The 19,977-nt window shown below is 52.0% G+C and overlaps 1 protein-coding gene across 2 annotated transcripts in view; it reads right to left on the bottom strand.

The window, feature by feature from the left end:
• KCND3 (potassium voltage-gated channel subfamily D member 3) overlaps positions 1-19,977 on the bottom strand; it is a 202,991-nt gene that overhangs the window by 10,694 nt on the left and 172,320 nt on the right. The window lies entirely within an intron of this gene.

Below are 19,977 nucleotides of genomic sequence, written 5' to 3'. Positions count from 1 at the left end.
CCATCCATCCATCCATCCATCCATCCTTTCATCCATCCATCCATCCATCCATACACCTATCCATCCATCCATCCATCCATCCATCCACCCCTTCATTCAACAGTTGTTTGAAGTGCCTACTCCATGACTACTCTGACCTGGGAGCGAACAAAACAGACAAGATCCCTGCATTCCCAGAGGAAACCACCTACAAGGGGAAGACCATTAAACAAATAAGGGAACACATAAAAACACTGACTCGTCGTTATTTCTATGAAGAGAGGAGAGACAGGTGCTGTGCCAGGCGGGGGCAGTGTGGCCAGGAACAGCCTCTCTGAGGAGCTGACATTTCAGCTGAGATCTAAAGGTAAAGGATCCAGCAGGCAATGGGGAAGAGTGTGCCAGGCAGAGGGAACAGAAAGGGGGAGGCCCTGAGGAAGGAGGGAGCATGGCAGGCTCTGGGCATGACTGCAGGCCTGCTGGTGGGGAGACAGGGGTGGAGGGTAGCTACAAAAGGAGGTCAAGGCCACCCCACAGAGTGTGGATTTTGGGCCAAGTGCCGTGAGCAGCCACGGATGCATATTAGGAAGAAAATCAGCACAATCTCATTTATGTTCATAAAAAAACAAATAATAAACTCACCCTCTCTTCACGTGGAGACATAATACACAAAGCCCTTCTGCACACTTACCTCCCACCAGCTCCATGGACCCTGTGAACTTTGTGTCCTCAGCCCCACTGTGCAGATGCGGGAAGTGAGGCTCACAGGCCGGGGGACTGCCCACGCTGGGGGAGAGGCTGGGATCAAAACCCATTCCTCTTGCTTTCATCTGTTTTCCACCAACCACACCATCTCAGAGGGCAGCCGTGAGCTCCAAAACTCAGCCCCCTAAGCCGTGCAGCCACTTTGGGATGGCGCCGGCTCGTCTCAGAGCTCAGAGAGTCTCTCCTAAGTGCTTCCCACCCTGGTGGCTGCCCCGGGGGGACCAGCTGGGCCTGGCTCCTGCTCAGCCCCAGGCAGGCAGGCCAGAGCCTCTCTCCTCCGATCAATAAGGTACTCTCAGCAGTGGTTAAGTGTTTAGCCTCTTCTTTATTGAGATAAATTAAAGGCTTCATTAGGCAAAAGCTGTGATGACTCCTTTGGCCAAAGCCAGAAACACCTTCCCCCCCTCACCCCTGTGTGTGTCTGGAGCAGAAGCAGGGGGAGGAGGACCAGGAATTGCTGCCATGGAAATCTCGAGGCTCACAGTCCCTTGTCCTGAGGGGACCCAGGTGCCCTGAGGACGCAGAGAAGAAGGAGATGGGGATAGGGAGGATCTTTTCCAGAGTGTGACGTCCTCCCCTCCTAAGCACCTAAGGGCTCCGTGGACCATATGCCAGCCGTTGACACATATTTGGTGAGTGAATGAGTGACCTCATTTAAGGCTCTCGACACCCTGTGAATTAGGCTCCTCTTCTGTGAACGCTCTTCCTTCTCCTTCGGTGTTTCGGCCCTTTGTCCTGGCCTCAAGCTCTCTCTGTCATGCCACTGACGCCAAGCCCAAGGCTGCTCTTTTGGGGAACGCTGACGTTAGGCTCTCTGGCTCTGCCATGCTGCCCAGGAGGGGCCTCTGGGGGGGTGTGGTCGAGAACCTGGCCTCCAGACGCAGGCGACCTGGGTTCCAGCCCCACCCAGCTCACCATCAGATCACCGCATGACCTTGGGGGAATGCGACTTTGGGCCTCAGCCTCTCCTTGTCTGTCAAGGGGAAATAGAACGAGTAACCTGGGCCACAGTCCTCTTGAGACAGGTGCACCTCCATGAACCACACACACCATTACTTTGACCCAGGCGTCCCGGAAACCGTGGTCTCTGTGGCTGGGAAACTCTAAAAACACAGCTGATTGTGCCATGGGCAACTAATCCCGATGGTGAAGGAAAGGGGGGTTGCCCCTGGAGGCGAATGATGTTAGCGGGGATTTTCGGGGATGTGACTGAAAGGTGGACATTGGGTGGAAATGAATCGTGGCAGGAGAATGTAACACGGTGTCAGAAAGCCTCCATTTGGGGGTGATGGTGGCTGGTGAAAAATGCTACGGACACAGAAAGGTGGTTTTATCCACTGGAAGGAAGAGTGAGGAGTAGAGCCGAGCCTGCTGCTGGTGCAGATGGTGTGCTGGTAACAGACGATTGAGCAAAAGCAGGACAACTCAACTCCCGTGCGCTCTCTGCCTTCTCCACCCAGAAGAACAGGCTTTATCTTGGAAAGGCTGAGGCAAATGTTGGGGGGAAAGGATGCGGAGCTCGAGGGCGGGGAGGGGCGAGCGGGCGAGCGCCCAGCTGTCTTCAGTGGAGGCACCTCACAGGCCCACCTGGATCCCACCCCAGGAGACAGGAGGGATGCACAGATGGAGTTGTGGAGCATTGCCCATGACGGCTGAGAAATCATGGCGCGGCGCAGAAATACGGAGAGACTGAAGCCTGCAAACGGCTGTGTTGGTGTTTTTGAACACGGAGCAGGGGGGTTGGGGGGGAGGAAGTCTGAGAAGCCACAGACCAACAGGCTGGGCACCCATCAATTCTGCCATCAAAGTGCTGGCAGAACCTGAGAGCAGATATTAAGTGGACAGCTTGCGAACACTTGGAAAATAAGCCGTATTGCTCACTAGGCATGCGTCTTGCCAAATTAACCTGATTTCTTGTTTTGGGAGGGTTCGCTGGCTGGTGGATCAGGGGACTGCTGCATCATGATCTTAGCAAGATGTGTTCTTGTCCCAGTTCCTCATACCCTTGACAAGCTGGAGGAATGGGTGTGAATGGCAGTGCGGTCAGGAGGGGCTGAACAGACACCTTCGGGCACTTTCCAAAGATGACCAACAGCGGTCCTATGCCAGCAAAGGAAGTTCATGGCTTTCGCGTTAGAAAGCTCTCCTTTAGTGAAAGGGTAAATAAGTAAATGAAATAAAGAATGGATCGAGAGCTCGGTCTCCAGTGGTGTGTTCCAGAATTTCTCTACAACTTATGTAAAGCCAGAGGGAGGCAGCATGGCCTAATGATTGAGAGAGGAGACTGGCGACAGGTCCCAGGTTGATCCCCGGCCCCACATTACTCAGGGGTTAAGTGACCTTGGGAAAGTTATTTAAGTGGAGCCGCTACCCATATAAAATCGGTTTCATATACCTAACTTACAGGGTTGTTGCAATAATTAATGAGATGATTCAGGAGAGGCACTTAATGTTGTCTCTGGGTAAATGTAAATTCTCTATAAATAGCCAGTGCAGTGGGCACGTCTGGTTTTGTCTGCTAATGGCCTACCCATCCAGGAACTGTGCCCTCCCCACCATTACGACATAAACTCTGTCCAGAGGAGCTGCCATATTCTTACAAACCCTCCCTTCTGCCCCTGCTCCCACCGGGCATGGTTAACAGGTTCAGAATAAGCCATCTGACTCACGCTGGGCCATGAGCTCCTCTCCTGGATTCATTTGTTAACAACTTTACTGACATATAACTTATATATCATACAATTCATCCATTTAAATCATACAATTCAAAATTTTTAAAAAAGATTTTATTTATTTATTTGAGAGAGACAGAGTACGCATGAGCAGGGGGGAGGGGCAGAAGGAGAAGGAGAAGCAGGCTTCCCACTGAGCAGGGAGCCCGATGTGGGACTCGATCCCAGGATCCTGGGATCATGGCCTGAGCTGAAGGCAGAGACATAACCGACTGAGCCACCCAGGTGCCCACGATTCAATATTTTTCAGTGTATTTACTGAGTTGTGCTACCATCACGACAGTCTAATTTTAGAACATTTTCATCACCTCCACCCTCCAAAAAACCTCACACCCATTAGCAGTGAGGGATCATCCCCCCCCCACCCCTCAGCCCTAGACCACCACTAAATTACTGTCTGTCTCTATAGATTTCCTTCTTTTGGACATTTCATATCAATGGAATCCTACAATACATGGCCTTCTGTGTCTGCCTTCTTTCACTTAGTGATATGTGCTAAGGCTTCGAGGCTCATCCCTGTTGTAGCAGGGGCCACTATTTCAACCCTTTTGATTGCTGAATAATATCCCATTGTACGGATGTCCCGCAGTTTGCTCTTTCACCCATCTGTTGATGGACGTTTGGGTCCTTTCCATTCTGGGGCTATTACGAATACTTTCTGCTCTGAAGAATTGTGTATGCGTCTTTGTGTGGAAAGATGTTTTCCTTTTTCTAGGAGTCACGTGGCAACTGCATGTTTAACAGTGTAGGGGACTGCTGAACTGTTTTCTAAAGTGGCTGCACCACGTCGCATTCCCACCAGCACTAAATTAGGGCTCCACTTCCTCCATATGTTCACCAACACTTGTTACTATTTGTCTTTTGAGTCTAGCCATCCTAGTGGGTGGGAAGTGGTATCTCACTGTGGTTTTGATTTGCATTTCTCCTGCTGGCTACTTATATTGGGCGACGCCTTCCCTCCCCTGGAGTGCTACCTTTGCGATGAGACCAATCTCTTCACAGAGGGTTGACCCCAGGCTGTGGTCAGAGAGGGAGCAGGCTGACGCGGAGAAAGAGGTGAGAAGTGGGAAAGGGGCTCTGATGGAGTCCGAGTTCCTATCCTGATTCTGAGGTCCAGCTTTACTGTCGCATTCCCTGTGGCTTAACTGTTCAGTCCTTCTTCTGAGTCTGCGCACCAACAAATTCTTGTTTCTGTTTTAACGTTCTTCCACTCAGATCCCATAATAAGGACGACGGTGATGGTGTTGATCAGGGTACTGCTGCTGATGATTATTTTTACAATTAATTTCCTTTATTGAAGTATAGCTGACATATAATAGCCTATTAGTTTCAGGCATGCATCATAGAGATTCGATATTTTTATACATGACGCAATGATCCCCATGATAAGTGTGGTCGCCATCTGACATGGTACAAAGTTATGACCATATTGACTATTCTCTACGCTGAACATGACATCCCTGTGACTTATTTCTTTCACAACTGGAAGTTTGTACCTCTTAATCCTCTTCATCTATCCCACCTATTTCATCCGTTGGATACTCTGGTAATCAACAGTTTGTTTCCTTTTTCCATGAGTCTGTTTCTGTTGTGTTTTGTTTGTTCATTTGTTTTGTTTTTTAGATTCCACATTTAAGTGAAATCACACGCTGTCTGCCTTTCTCTGTCTGCTGCTGATTATTTTAAAGCAAGCTCTTCAAATTTCTAAATGACAGCGCTACTATGAATTGAGGTCTTTCGGAGTCAAAAGGATTTTAACAGGTTGTAATCATGGGTGAAACCAGCCAGATTAATTCCAACAAAGATGAATGACAACACCAGCATTTTGATTCAAATAATCAATGACTTGTATAGCTGATGGGAAAAACCAGCTTAAAAGCCATCCATGTTAAAAATCACCAGGGAAATTTAACTTCAACACAGCCACCAGCGTAATGCCCCTGCTAAAAACTATGCCACCGGACTGGAATGATGGGAGTACAGTGCCCAGAAAGAGGGAGTAGGTGTTTGTACTTGCCCGTTGGGACAGACCACCTCTAGGCTGCTGTGTGGAGTTTGGGGCATTATATATTCTACAGGAAATTGATTAACTGGATCACGTCCAGAGAAGGGAGGTTGGGATGGTGAATTGTCTGGAAGTCCTCTCATAGGGGAAACAGTCAAAGGACCAGGAACATTTGGCCTAAAGAAGAGGGGATGGGGAATGGAAGGGTGGATGGGAATAATGTACGGGAGCCTGCGTAGGGAATTTTATCTGCATTCATGGGTCTCACAGTAACCCCATCCTTAGGAGCATGGAGCCCATGTCCAGAGAGGACAGCGAAGTGTTTAATGCCCTCAAGCAGTGAGGGGCAGAACTGGCTGGGTTAAAGCCCAGGTCAGTTTGTTCCCAGTGCCCTGCTCTGTCCTTCACATCCAGCTCCTTGGGGGGCTGTGGGGGGATGGGGGTGAGGATGGTCGTGGGGAAGGGCTCTGGGGAGTCAGCTGGAGGTCACCCACTTCTCTGCCTCTGACGCCTCAGTGGCAATGGTCCCACGTAGGTTAAAAGTATGGACTCGGAGGCAAATCCTGGTCCTGCCACTTGTTAGCTGGATGACTTTGAGCACGTCACTTAACTTCTTCAACCACGGCGCCTGGGACAGATAAAATAATAGTACCTACACTTCACAGGGTTGTTGTGAGAGATTAGTGAGGTCCGATGTGGAAAATGCTCGATTCGGGCATACAGGAAGAACCTTATTGATGTTTATTAAACAAATCCAGGGCCCAGACCACCGGGCCTTCTAGACTGGGCATTAGCAAAAGCCTCCTCGCTGGACTTCTCACTTCTACTCTTGTTCCCTTTTAATTCCCAAAGAACCACATTCTTAAAATGCAAATCCAAGCATGTCCTTCCCCTGCTCAAACTTTAATAAATGTTGGTGGAATGTGTGAGTTAATGAATAAAACATACCTTGCAACATTGTTGCAAAGACTACATGCTTGTTACACAGTAAACACTCATTAAAGAGCAGCTAATTATGACCGCAACGTCCACGCTGGGCAGTGGCCTTGGCCCCGGGGCCTCCTGGGTCCCACCTGGGCAGGAGCTCTGAAGTGCAGGATCTCTAAGTCCTAATGGCATCTATGGCCTATTTTCTATGTGGAATTTTGAGGAAAGAAAGGGGTGAGAAAAGAAAAAAAGAAAATGTCATGGCCTAGAAAAAAAAATTCAAGCCTTAGCCTTATTTCCTTTTTGTCTTCCTTTTCTCCTGCAAATAAGGCCTCCCTTCCCCCACCCCTCATCCTGGCTCTGAGAGGGGAGGAAAGGAAGGGATGAGAAAAAGCCCCCCCAGGAGGGAGACTCCCAGGGACAGAGGAGCTATGGTGCTCACCCCAGATTTAGGACTCACACCCAGACCTCACCTGGGGCCACCCTGTGGCAGCTGTCTGCCCCTGGACCCCGGGGAGGGGGTGTTGCTCAGGCACTCAGTACCCCTCTGTCCACCCCTCTCTCCCAGCACATTCTCGGTAATCCACAGTGATGGCTGGGCTGTGGCAAGAACAGGGAAGCTTACCCTCCTAATATGGAAGGCTAATTAATTTGTATTAGGGTTTAGGGATAATTAAACTTTTTATCTGAACTTAAGCTGCACAAACCACCCGCCTTGTACAATTAATTGCTGCCTTCATTTCCTCCTCCAGGTGCTGAGAGAGAAGTGGGAGCCAAGCTCCCTGCTCTGATTCCGCCTGCCTCTCAGGCAGGGGCGAGGCTTCACATCTGGCAGGGAGTCCCTTCTTTACTGAAGGCCAGACACTGCCCATTCGGGGCCCAGCTGCTGGGAGCTCCGCCCAAGAGACGTGTCTTTGATGAGTTCCCGCAAGGGGGACGTCTCCACCTCATGGCACACCCGCTCCTGCACCCACCTTCTCCACTGGGAGGCGCCTGAACTTGGCTTCCTCCTCTGCTTCCAGACCCTTGGGACTGGGGATGCAGATCGGGGATGGAAGCTGCCCTGTGATGGGTAGGGTCAGGGTGGGGAGACAGGTTCTCAGAGCAGGCTGGGCACCATGGCAAGTTCCAGGGACTCAGACCCCTGTGGTCACCTCCTTGTCCAGGGCAAAGGACAATGGCAGACTACTCTGGGGGACACTAGAACACCAGCCTGGCTGATGAGTTCATCCCTTGACAAACCTCTGGGCAGCCTCTTTTCATGTCCAGATCCCCTCTCATGGAGGAGGACTGCTGTAACTGTTTTTCTTTCTTTTATTTGAGCTCTTATGTCATGCCAAGTACTGCAAATACATGATCTCTCTCCTTCCAGCAATCCTAAGAAATAGATGCAATTATTATGCCCATTTTCCTGATGAGGAAACTGAAGCGCAGAGTGGTTAAGTCATATGCCCAAGGTCACTTGGCTAGCCAGGGGCAGAACCAGGTCGCTTAAACTCCAAAGTCCCTACACATAACTACTAGTCCCTATAGCCCAAAGCCATGGTCCCTGAGGAGCCAACATGGCGGGCAGAAGTCTCGTTAGAGAGCAAGGGGGGCCCTTCAGAGCTGATTGCATCTACGGCAGCTGCCTACCCATACCTCTACGAATGACTTTAGCCCTATGCTCTCGATATTCAAGGAGGGGGACTTGGAAAATCAAATGAAAGCCTCATGTCACTATTCTTTTCTACCCCATGCCTCTTCCTCCATCTCCACCCCCCTAAAAAAATCAACCCACATCTCTGGTCGTGTTCCTGCAGCCAGGCACTCTCCTGGGTTCACCCACAAAGTGGCCCCAGTGGTGAGCCAGGAGCCAAAAGAATGGGTTGGCATTTGGAACCTCAAGTTTCCTCAGAAGACCCCATCTGGGGGTGGACCCGGAGGGGAGAACTGAGGCTCAGAGCAAGAGAACCTAATAATAATCACAGTAATAATTCACTAATAGTCTATTTTTATTAACATCAATATGCACCATTTGATCTTCCTAACAACCTTACGAGGTATCATTAGCCCCATTTTTGAGGAAACCGCAGCTGGGAGAGGCGGAGTAGAATGCACAGGGTCATCTGCTTGGCCAGGCCAGAGTGTCAGCCTCATGTGACTTCCGAATACCCTGCGCTTTGTGTTTGTTCCACACACACCCAAACCTGCACGGGCCCACGCGTTTCCACCCCTGTCCCTCTGGATCGATCGATTCATCAAACGCCTGCTGGCTGTTTACCCTGTGTCCCTACCTTTGCTAGTGCCGGGGAGTCAAAGCTAAATAGACAGGCATGTCCCCTGAGCTTACCATCTCAGCGGGGACAGACAAGTAAATCCCGACGGCGGTTCAAGGTCGTAATGCTACATGAAGAATGTCCGCAGGCTGTGTTGAGGAAGTAAAGCCTGCTGGACTCGGTCACTGGCTCCGTGTGAGGGTGGACAGAAGGGAGGAACCTAGGGGGCACTCGGGCAAGCTCTGCGTGGGTCTGCAGCCAAGCTCCCACCGGTCCCTTCCTCCCGCTGCTGCTTCTTGAACTTGCCTGAGCTCCCACCTGCTATGGGCTCCTCGGTGACTGCAAGCCTTCCGCGAGGCCCTTCCCTCTGCTGGAAAGGATTCTCTCTCTCTTTCCCAGGCTACGGCTACTCATCTTTCCAGATGCTGCTCAAATGACACCTCCCTTAGCAGCCCTCCCCACCCCCCCACACAGTATCACTCATTCCTCTGTCTTTCCACCTCCATCAGAACATTTACTCCTCCATGCAGAAACACACCCCCGGAAATGGCTGTTTTCCCCATTTCCATGAGTGCGGTCTGAGCACAGGGCTCTCTGTCTCTGCGTCTCTGGTGCCTGGCACGCGGCATGATGCATAGTAGGGATGCAAGAGTTCAGAGGGAGTAAGCAAAAGTAGCCACTCTGGTGTGTGTTCCACGGACTGGACCGGACCCCTGGGACTGGCTCCTTCTGGAATCAGACCTCAAGCTCCAGGAGGGGAGAGGCTGCATCCTCAGTACCTAGAACCATGCCTGACACATGATGTGCACTCAGGATATTTGTTGAACGAGTGAATGAACTATAAACAGATTTAGCAATGGGACTGCTGACTCTAGCAGACGAGATCATCAGGGAACCCTTCTGCTGCAAAACAGCTAAATCCGGAATAAAATATACTTTCTGATGCATTGCTGGGTTCACGTGCAGTAGGGGAAATCCATGTTACCCCCAATAAAAAGGGACAAACCCCAGGGGGAAATCACAGCTGGGAGGAGGGAGCAGTAAGCAGAGGAAGGAACACGGTTGCCCTGAGCACCTGTGCCGACAACAGCTGGTGAGTTGTGACCTGTCACCGGACCCTGAACCTTAGGGAAAGGAACTCTTAGGGTCTTCAAGTGAAGCCAGGCCCCGCACATGGGCTAAAGTGCTCCCAAGATGGTCGAGCTACCTGGCTTCCGGGAAAACCCGATTTAAGTCCTGTCCAGAGGAAAACACCCTTAACCCTGGTCTTCAGGATTCCCCCAGATTAAGATCACGTAAATATATGAGTTTGCTTAAAAAAAAAAAAACAAATCGTAAAGAAGCAAGGAACTGTGAATCAGTCAACAGAAAGAAACCAATAATAGATTTAGGTACTCCTCCCCGCCCCCCAAGAACTTCAGACACTGAAACTGATGGACACAGAAGAGTTCTGTACGAAATGGTTTTATGAAATAAAGGATGGAATCACAAAGACGAGCCGGCAATAGGACACTATCAGAAATCATCGGGCACACATGAAAAAGAACCAAGTGGGGTTTCTGGAAATGAAAAAATTAAACGCTGAGGTTAATTATGACTGAAATCAACAGCTTATCCCTCATGGGTTCAGCCTTTGGAGCAGACCTCCACTTCCCAGTCTCATCCTTGAAGACCCTCATGCGGACACCTTGTCCCTAAGCCCTCGTCCCCGAGTCTGTCCATATCACGACAGGTAGGAGGGCAGCAAAGACCGTGGAGCTGCCCACAATGGCCATGTCATCAAGAGAGGCCACCACTGAAGTCATGTCTCAGTGCTGAATGGGGCTTGTTTCCGGTACAGACCCAATCCCTTTTGCTCTCACGGCTCCCAGGAAAGACACAGCGGCATGGGCGAGTATGGAGAGGATAAGCAGACGGCAAAATCAAGACAGCAACCCAGTGTTAGAACTAGACAGGAACAGTGCCAACCAGCCAGCCAGCCACCTTCGTGTAAAAACCAGGGAAGGAGATGTAATCGCATTCACTGCTGGTCTCCTGTCAATGGGAAAATAGTCAAACGAAAACTGGGATTTGGTTATTTCTGGGGATACTTCCTATACGCCCCCTCAGCTGTTCCCTGTGCTCTGAATGGGCTCGCTCCCAGCGTGGTCTGCAGGGTCACGTGTCCAGAAGGAAGGAGTGGAAGGGCTGGGGTCCTGGAGACTGTGAAAGCACCCATCCCTGGCTGGACCAGGCCCTGGGTCTGGAGAGGGCACATAGGCTCTGGTCTGGGGCACCCAGGGGCCACGAGTCACAGAGGCACGTCCAAAGTCCCGGCCCCGATATCGACTGGCATGCTCTTCTGGAAACTGGGCCTTGCTCAGCCATTCTCCCCAGCCTCAGCCCCCAGGACACTTGTCCCCATTTACCCCCTCTGTACTCTCAGGAGTAGAGGTTGACAAGCAGGAGCCATGAGGAACAAAACACATGTCTGGTCCAAGCCCGGTGCTCCCTCAGAGACCTCGTCCCGCAGGCTTGCGTCATCTGCTTCTCTTTCTCCATATGTTCCTTACAACAGTCCCTCTCCCTGGGGCAGCTGCTCGGCCTTCTGCTACCCCCGGCGGGGAAGAGCTACCTCAACTACAAAGTGGAGCACGACAGGCCATGGCAAGCCTTTGGTGAGTGCCAGAGTGGGCACGTGTTGCAGAAGGCGTGGGCGGGATGCTGGGAGAGAGAGGGAAGGGCCCAGAAGGTCTGTACAGCTAAGGTGGGGGTGTGGCCAGGGTTAGACACCAGGTGGCGCACCAAAGCGGGGGGGAATGGAGCAATGAGGTCAAAGTCCGCGGAGGGACCGGGAGCTGCAGGCAGAAGCTGGTAAGGCAGACAAAGTCTTGGGGAGTGGGGGGTACTTACTGCTGATGGGGACCTTCTCTGGAGGTGGTGCTTGCTTCTGCTAGCATAGCTCGTTCTCGTGTAGCTGCAGCTGGGACGGTGGGGAGTGGGCAAGAGGTGAGCACCACAGGGCTGACAGGAGTCTTAGCCCCAGGCCCCAACAGGTTGAGGGGCCAAGCGATGTGGCCCCTGGACCCTATATACGGCCACCGGGTGTCCCCACTCGTCCCAGCCCGGCCGCACTGCCGAGAAGGTAAACTGAGTCCGCTCCAGCGATCCCTCCCCTCTACGCTGTACTGTCCAGGGATGCTTTACTTCATCCTGGGGGCTGTCCCTCCCCTCCTCACCCACCCCACCCTCCACGGACCGGGAGGTGTTCTCCCTTTTCCAGTAGGTCTTATCCAAACTGCACTTGGTCCCCACTGTCTCAAAGTCTCAGGTGGCACGGGAGTCCTCCCCACGGTGGCCTTCCTCACCCACTGGGGACCTCCCCTGCACAGGCTTTGGAGTCAGATAGACCTTCGCTTCAGTCCTTGCTCTTTCTACTCAGCTAAGACCTCAGGCAACCATGAGCTTCCTCAGTTTACTCATCTGACAACTGGCATAACAACAAGCTCCCTCGCAGGGTTGTTCGGAAAGTCAGGTCCCTAAAACTCTTTATAAACTGTTATAACTAGTTGTATATATAGTTTATAGTTACCACATGTATGTAAACTATAGTTATCCACACATATGTAACTATTTATAATTACATAACCATGCATAACGAGTCGTAACTCAGCTATACCCGAGAGCTTAGTCATCCTTCTGCAAGAAACAATCTGGGTCACGGTTGGACTCCTCACGTTGTCAGTTTACCTGTAACTTGTCCCTGTAAGTCCCGGTCCTGCCGTGGGAGCCACAGAGTCTGTCTGTCCCTCTGCCGGCACGACAGCCCTCCTCCGAGCTCCCAAGTCATGCTGTGGCTCCCCATTTCATTTGGCCTGCGCTGGAGGTCACTGTCCCACACCTGCCTTGTGCTCTCATCCCCGGCAGGCCCCATGTGCGAGAGAATGCAGGTGCCTTGTGAACCTCATGTCACCGTCATGAAGATGGGGTCTCTCCCTTGTGTGTCACCTCACGCAGGTGCCCCACGGACTGGCCGTGGGATGTGCAGAGGGACTGTTGCGATGCTAGCCTAGACTCAGACTTCGTTTCTATGGCAGGTTTCCCCTGGAGACTGTAGCAGGACGAAATCCCTGGGTCTCCCAAGACGCTTAACTATTACCTCTAACCTCTCAGGCACTTAAAGTCCTGTTCCGGGGCCTGCAGCCAATTTCATGTTTCTGCCGAGCTGTGGAAAACCCAGAAGAATCCTTTGGCATCGTACACGCGGCCAGCCCGGGGCTCAGTGCTTCTGGGTCTGGTCTGATGAAGCTCCCTATGTTCGCTGAGCCTTGATCACACCCCTGACCTGTTTCTTTTGCTTTGGAAAGTGGGAATGAGCTGCGGGCTGGGCTCTGTCTTGCCTGACCCCACTTAAGGCGGCCGGGGAAGGAAAGGGTGAGGAGCCCGCCCCCCCCCCGGCTCTCAGGAGGTGCCTGGCCTTCCACGCCTGCCTGGAAGGAAAGGAGCCTGGCCTCTGGCCTCCATCTGTAGTCTCTGTCTCAGAGCTGTTGCCTCTCTCTCTCTCTCAGCCTCCACTTGCGGTGAGATGCCTCTTGGTGTGACACCCTCGAACAGCCCCCTCCTTGTACGTACCAGCCTGTCTGCCCTCTGCCCTCACCCCTGCCTGTCTCTCCATGCTAGCCAGTGATAGCAGGGGCTCTGCCGGCCCGGGCCACCCCTGCTCCCTCAGTACCCACCACACTGCCTGCCAGGTAGTGGGCTCATCACAGGGTTGGTGAAGAAATGGATGTTTCCCTGCTTCTCTTTTAGGCTCTGCCTCTTTTGGACCCATATGTCCAAGCTGTTCCAGCCAGGCCTTGCCTGGGCTGAGGTCTGCCAGGAACAGCAACGAGAGTCTTGGGGGCGGTTAGAGGTGGTCCTTGGGGCTGCTGGTTGAACATGCGTGTGCGTGTGCTCGTGTGGGTGTAAAATAGCATTCCCCACCCCAGATGGACACATCGCTTCCCCCTCACCCCTAGGAGGAATACTCGGACATTCACCACCACCCATGCGCTCAAGCCAGGTCAGAGCGGGGAGAAACCTCAAATATCGTATGTTCCATGTGTATCAAAGAGTTTATGGGCGAAATGACACATATCTGGAATTTGCCTTAAAATACTCCAGGAACAAGATGAAGCCAGGTGGGTAGGTTCATGGGTCTTCACTGACCACTTCCTACTTTTGTACATGCCTGAGATTTTCCATAATAAAAAGTTCGAAAAAAAAAAAACTTAGTTAAAAGAAGAAACATCTACTCCAACCCCTTCATTCTCCAAGATGTCGGAAGCCACTGCTCATTTTTCACGTATGACCAACAGCCCTGCAAAATCTCTTGTTGTTACTTTAATGTTTCATGGGAGGGTGGGGTTTGTGTTGCCAACTAGATTCTTGCTTCTTGAGGGCAGGGCTCTGTTCTTTGCTCTTCGGGGTCCTCCCATAGAGCTTAAAACGGAGCTGGGCCACTTGGAAAGTACTCAGTAAACACCTGATGGCAGGAGATGCCCAGCCCTTGTCCCTTGGGCCAAGGCCTCCTTCATATCCCCATGTCCTTGGCACGTCACTCCTTCTCCACCTTCACTCCATCCCAGCTCCTCTCTGGCTTTGGCCAAGATGACGGGGGATGCTTTGGGCAAGGGCTCCCCTGTTTCCGTGGAAATCAGAGCCTTCTGTCTTCCCTGGCAGCGTGCTCTCTGGGCTGTCAATATTTAATTTAAGTAGATCTGAATGGAGGGAGGCTCGTGGGCTTGGGCCCTGCATCTCCCAGACTCCCCTAAACCCCAATGTGACTGCACACATACTGCGTTACAATGGAGCCTCTGTATTCTGGACCCTCCCTTTAGAACATTTCTGCCCTGTGCCCTTCAATTCACCTTCGGAGGTGTGGGCTCAGGGAGGCTTCAGCTGCAGGGGAGGGGACATGCTGGCTAGTCCCATGGCTCTGCATGGCTCCCCTGGTGGGCAGCCTCTGTGGGAAACACAGGTGCCCCCAAGCGAGGGCGATGGGCCAGGAGGATGTGAGCAGTGCCATCATATGAAGGCTTACCATGCGCCAGGCCCTGGCCCCAGGACTTTGTGAGCCTGCACGTATTTAATTCCCCCAACGACCCCAGGACAGGTGCTGTGATGACCCCCACTTTGCAGATTAGGAGACTGAGGCTCAGCAAGGTGAAGTGACAAATCCCCAAATCACACAGGGGAGAGGCAGCCGAGCTGGAATTCGTGCCCATGCTCTTGAGCACTGTCTTGCAGTGAGGGAAGGATGCTGGACCCAGAACACACGGCCCAGGCCACCGGGCTCTGACAAGGCTGCCCTGCCCCCCTTGTCCCCCGCCTCCCCGCCCTGCACCTGCCTGCCCTACCCTCTATTGTGGCGCCTTGAGGGCCCCTGCACCCGGCTGATGGGCCAGGCGAGCCTGCTGCAGGGCGAGGGTGTATCAAATAAAGGGCAGAGGGCTTCTCGGCTACAAAGCAGAACCGGGTGGCATAAGGCAAGGGCGGCCCGAGTGACACGCAGGGCTTATTTATGTGCTTTATCTTCATCAAAGGGCCTCTTTAAAAATGACTCAATCGACTATTAATCTTGATGAAACATCAACCCCAAGGAGGGGGGGAGCGTTAGAAAATCTGCGAGAGGAAAATGTGTGCATCTCAGCCTCGGCCCCCTGGAGAAGGGACGCGTGGGGACGCTGCGGGGAGGAAATCTTCCAGGGCCTGACAAAGAGCCACGGCTACAACCTGGGCATGCACCCAGAGCCAGGCTGGTCCCCTGGTCCCCTACCCCTGCCCTGACCGGCTTCCCAGGCCGCCCTCCCTGTCTCCTGGCTGGTGGGGTCCCCACTGACTGAGCCCTGTCACCATCAGACTGTGTGGTAATGAGCCTCCTATGTGGATGGTGTGGAAATTAATCTTAGAAATACTACCAAGTGCAAAAGGAAAGTCCTCGAGGGGCATAAATCTACTCCCTTTAAAAAGCTTGGCTCAGCAGAGGCCTTCAGGTTTAGGGAGAAAGCAAACTTGACTCGAGAGCGAGATTCGAGCTGGGAGGGGAGGGAGGCCGAGGGTTCAGTCTGCTGTTGTGCTCAGCTCCGGGTGTGCTGGCTCGGATTCCCCCTGCTGCTGCAGACAAAAATGCAGCAACTGGCTTGTGGGGGGAAAGTAATTACAGAATGTGTTTATGTTTTCATAAACTCAGAGGTCTGGGACCAGAGTGTTCTGGAAAGGCTGCTGGGTGACTTCCCGGTGGCAGGAGAAGGATGAGGAGGCAGGAAGGGAAGAGAGGAAGGTGGGTGAGCAAGCACCGTGGAGTCCCCCTTAGGCCTCATCTGAAATCCCCCCTCTGGTCTTCCTCCCGGGCCCTTCCCCCATGCAAGCCCAGGCCCCCCATCGGGCATTCTCTTTGGGGGGCCCATCTGCTCCAACTGGGGTGCTCGCCTGCCTCCTGTGGGGAGCAGCTGTCTCCCCGGGAACAGGGTTCCCCAAGGGAGCACAGAGATCCCCGCTCCAGTGGACAAGCTGCCTGCCATTTCCACTTGGGGATTTTTCTTCTGACACAGACGCTCGGCTCTGCGGATGCAGCTGCTCATGGGACTCCCTGCCTGGCTCTCCCATTTTCCTGAGCCTTTCATGGACACCTTAAATAGCGTTCCCCTCCTCTTTTCCCTTTCCCAAGTGTGGAAGAGTGAGCAAACTATGGGCCCGGGGCTCAGAACAGTCTGGATTCAACTTTTGTATCCTCCACTCGGGGACCACTTGACTTGGACAGTTTCCGACCCTCATTTTCTTATCTGTAAAATGAGAATGTTCCTATCTGCTCATCTCACCCGATCACCGTAAGGGAAAATGAGAGAAGGGACATCTGCTTCCAGGAACAGAATGCTAACAATTTGAATAAACCTCTCTGCTGGGGACCAATACAAAAGCTGGATGAAATACCGCAAACATCTTAGATCATCAATGAGGAAGCACTGGGCCATAACCTCTAAGGTGAGAGCTCAGAGCGGTGAGCCCAGGACTTGATGTCACCCTTGTCTTTGAAAAATAAATTAATCCAGAAGTCACAAGTGTGAAAAAGAAGTGACAAAAATGAGGTGCGGATTTCGCAGTATCCCCTCTCCCCTCCAACGTGGGAAGCCTGAGTAAATACTCTCCACCTCTCTCAAAGTCGGGGTCCTGCAGAGCTTCACCCGTGGAATAAAGATGAACTGAAAGTAATATTCCTTCCTATGAACATGTGGCCTTGAATTTGGGTCCAGGAATCCAGACTAAGGGGGTCCTGGATGGGCAGCATTCCCAAGTGTCTGGCAGAAGCAAACTAGAATCTTCTCTGCTCTCATCCTAAGCTATGGATTATTGCTTCAAACGATATTTCCATACATTGTCCAGCACAGAGTCAAAGAACACAGGGAAAGATGACACCATGAGTGAGAACCAGAAGAAATAACAGATAACAAAGAGAGGCACGTACCCTTGAAATATTGGGATTATCACCCACAGACAGCTATGTTTACAATTCAAAGAAATAAAAGGCAAGCTTGAGAATTTTGCCAGGGCGTGGAAACTAAAAAGCAGATCTAGCACTTTTGAAGAAATCTAAATAGAAACTTTAGAACTAAAAAACCACAACAATCAAAACTAAGGACTTGATGGGTGGAATTGAGTGTAGATTAAGCACAGCTGAAGAGAAAATCATTGCGCTGCAAGTTGGAAGGAACTATCCAGAACGGAGCACACAGGAACAGATGAGAAAGTATTTGTGCCTTGTTCCAAGCCTGACATATAGATGAAGGAACTCGATAAGTGTTCATTTCTTTCCTTTTCCTCTTTCGAGTACTAAAAAATATTTCTTATTTCAGGAAGCCTTTTGTGATTCATCTGGCCTGACATCCATCACTCCATTATGCTGAATTTTCTCAGCACCTTTGTACTTGTTTATTCATATTGACAGGAACTCATTTATTTCTTGAGATAAATGAATGCAAAATTAGAGTCACACCCAAAACTCTGTCCCTCGGTTAAAACTTTCCTAATATGCAAACCCATTCTTCCTCTTTGCCATGATGATGTATCAGTGCAAGGACTTCCTTATTGCGGCTCGTGTTCCAGGGAAGAGGAGTCTGTTGCATTCCAGAATAGGGTCTGCTTCCTGAACCCATTCGGTGGGTTGAGGCAACAGCCTCATCGGTGATGGGTTGAGGCAACAGCCAGCCAAGAGCTGCTACAAATGCTTCCGGGTTCAGGGTCACCTGGGAACATGCACAGGCTCTCCTAAGCTTTCCTCTTCCAGCACATCTTCCGGTCTAAGGCAATTCTGGAGATTCTGATGAGTCAAGCTGGTGAGTGGGAGGGGCTACTGATCGTCATTAATGAGACCAGTGAAATCACCAGCCTCAATGAGGACACTGTCAACTCTGCAAGCAGTACGTCTGTTCCGCAGCCCCCAGCTGTCCAGGGCCTTTGAAATTCATAAGCAGGCCTTGCCAGAGATGCACATTGCCTTAGTGTCCACCCTTCATTTCCAAGCGCTGGAACAAGAGGGATCGGGATGCCCTGAACAATCCCATCCCCACCCCCGATCTGGGTCCTGTCAGACTCCTGGCCTCGAGGACACGAGCAGACAGAACTGAGGCAGAACCAGGGCCAATGGCTGTCTCCCCTTCCATGGGCTTGAAGTGTAAGGGAGAAGGGCTGGGATTGGCTCTGGGAGGAGAGAGAGAAAGGTGCTGGGCTGAGCTGAGTTTGGGAAAGGCTGGCTGGCGGGGGGGGGGGGGGGGGGGGGGGGGGGGGGGCGGGGCAGGGGCTTGGGGGTGGGTGCAGGGCTACTGTAACAGGTGGGGCTCGGAGGCCAGGGAGTTGCTCCATGTAGGCAACAAGGAGAAACATTGTGTTTTGATTAGTAAGAGCCCGAGGGAACTACAGAATCCGAAGCCCTGGCCTCACCTGTTCTGTTTCAATAGCTGAAAATTATTTTTCCGCACTTAGAAAAAATTGCATCACATTTCCTCTGTGGTGTGTGTGTGCGTGTGTGTGTGTGTGTGCGCGCACACCCACATGTATTTGATCAAGGGTTCACCAAGAACAAGGGCAGGCGGTTCAGTTTAAACAATACTGGTTGAGGGGCGCCTGGGTGGCTCAGCCGTTAAGCGTCTGCCTTCAGCTCAGATCATGATCCCAGGGTCCTGGGATCGAGCCCCACATCGGGCTCTCTGCTCAGCAGGGAGCCTGCTTCTCCCTCTCCCACTCCCCCTGCTTGTGTTCCCTCTCTCTGTCAAATAAATAAATAAAATCTTTGAAAAAAAAAACAAAACAATACTGGTTGATGACCTTTATATGCCTGGCACTCCGGAGAGCTGGGGACTCCAAGTGATCAAAAGGGGTCCCCACTCTGCTCCCCGGATATCCAGGGGCTCAAGAGAGACACAGGCCCTCCTGAGGGCACCTTGCTGTGCCCGGCCTGCTCTGGGGCTCTCTTCATTCACCGACTGATATCTGATCTGGCCAAAATGGTTTTTTATAGCCCCTCCTGGGCTCCCAAGGCAACACCGGAAATTTCAAGTAAAAAGCAGCTTCCTGGTCCAGCACTGCCAGTGTGGACAGGAAATTACTGAGACCAAGGATGGATGAGCTTCTTGGGCTCTTGCCTGCCCCTTCTGCCCCTGATCGGGGAGCAGACATCCAAGGGGTCAGTATGGGAGGGGCCTTTGGAATCGATGTGAGGCTCTATCCTGAATAGACTAGGGGATGCTATGTCTCTTGCTAAACCCTACTCCCCACCAGTTTTTATTTCCTTCTGATTTGGGGCTGGGTTAGGTCCTAGACCCAGTGACTATTTAATCTCTGTCTTATAGAATGGGCTTTAACCTTGCTGGAGAAGGGTAGGGTCTTCAGGCTGAGACCAAATACCTTGAGAGGAGTGGCTCCCGGTTGCCTCGGGACCCATGGGGGCAGAGGAAGGAGCCACGCTCTGGGCTCTATTCACCTACTTTGTCCCAAGGCTACAGCCAATGGTCCGTGCTGGGCACAGGCTGACGGGCCCTGAACTTCTCCCCAAGCGTCCATCTTGGCTGGAGAGACGGCAGGTGTCTGAGAACCATCCACTTCTCTTCTCAGTGATGATCCACCGCCAATTAGCTGAGCCCAGGAAGGTGGAAAACGCCTCTCTCTGGCCCCAGAGCTAACAGCAAATGCAGTGTTTCTTGTCGACATCTCTGCAAAGGGGGAGGACAGGGTAACCTCCCAGGATCTCGAGAACTGGTCTGTGGCTGTCAGCCCAAGGCTTTCATAACAGAAATGGCAA

Source organism: Mirounga leonina, unplaced genomic scaffold (assembly GCF_011800145.1).
Source record: "Mirounga leonina isolate KUSES-001 unplaced genomic scaffold, KU_Mleo_1.0 Mir_173, whole genome shotgun sequence".
Lineage (NCBI taxonomy): Eukaryota > Metazoa > Chordata > Mammalia > Carnivora > Phocidae > Mirounga > Mirounga leonina.
This window is presented reverse-complemented; position numbering and strand designations above follow the sequence as displayed.